Source organism: Nanorana parkeri, unplaced genomic scaffold (assembly GCF_000935625.1).
Source record: "Nanorana parkeri isolate BGI_ZX_2015 unplaced genomic scaffold, ASM93562v1 scaffold237, whole genome shotgun sequence".
Taxonomy (NCBI): domain Eukaryota; kingdom Metazoa; phylum Chordata; class Amphibia; order Anura; family Dicroglossidae; genus Nanorana; species Nanorana parkeri.
Genome location: NW_017306505.1, coordinates 1,666,190 through 1,667,660, shown reverse-complemented (window position 1 = coordinate 1,667,660; position 1,471 = coordinate 1,666,190).

Genomic DNA, 1,471 nt, shown 5'->3' with positions numbered 1-1,471 from the left:
AAATACATGAAAAACACGGAAAAAAAGCTTCAAAATCACCTGAAGATGCTCACAAGTGCGAATGGGGGCCTAAAGGGTATGCCCAGTTTCTAGCAAATGTGTGAAACTGAAATTACCCCCATACATTGGTTGTGCCCCAACCCCTCCCTCAGTAGTCATGCCACTGAGGAAAGGAAACCTCTGTTTCCCCAATGAACGATGCATGTCGTGTACACCGTACGTATCCTTGCAGCCCGGTACTCTGTATATGCAATAATGCTCACAAAGGTCGAGCAGTCATTGGTCAGTGCAGTCACCTGACCAATGAGAAGCACTTGCTAAGCAGTTTTCATTGGTCAGGTGATCACGCTGACCAATGATTGCTCGACCTTTGTGAGCATTATTACATACACAGAGTACAGGGGTGCAATGCTGTGTACACAACATACTATACATTGGTGGAGGAACAGCAGTTTCCCCAAAGGTTTGACTTCGGAGGGGGCAATTTGTGGGGTAATTTCAGTTTTCCACATTGGCTGGGAAACTGCAATTGCCCTTTAGGCCTCATTCACACACAACGCAAGAGCAAAATTGTATATTGCGCATGTACGTGCTTATATGCGCGTATGTATACGCAAATACGCGCGTATATGCGTGCACCATATGCAATCCCAGAATGCATCATTTGTAATAGAAATTTGAATGAACTGTACATGCGCGTAAAATACGCTGCCTGTACGCATCTCGATTCCATTATGTTTTTTGCGCATTTTTACGCTATGCAAATATACGGCTCCATACGCAGCTATGTGTATGGGGCCATTTATTTGCATACGCTGCATATGGTACAATACGCACGTAGGCGAGTATATGCGCGGCAGTGTGAATGAGACCTAAAGAGATATCTATAATGAACGTATCCGTCCCCATTCACACCGGAGCGTGAACGTTTCCAGACGGTTTTTCCATGAGCCCAAAAAATGTGCGATTGTACCCCCCCAAAAAAACAGCTGATGTATTTTTTTTGAGCAACAAGCGACACAACGCTCCGGTGTGCACGGGCCCCATTAGAATACGATGGGATTCGTCATGCTGAGCTTTGTCACGCTTCTGTAAACACGCTCAGGCGTGAATGGGGGGGAGGGGGGTACCTAGCATGCAGACCACATGGAGCTGATCTTGCGATCCTTCTATTGAAAATAATATATACGATTGTTGCATTCTCATGTATGTAACCACACAGCATATCGATACATATTAACCATATTAGGTGCATGGGACTCTGTGCAGAATCGAAGGGGTGTGGGGGGGTCTGATATAGGGAGCTGGGCTGGTCCATGTGGATACAATAGTGGGGGGAGCCAGCAGGGCAGGGTGTGACTCTGCATTCATTCTCCTCTCATTGTTATCCCAGCTAGAGGAAATCTATAGAACCTAAAAGCAGAATCTCCCTGTGCTAACACCTCCTGTGAATGTGACCCAGCCCCCCCCC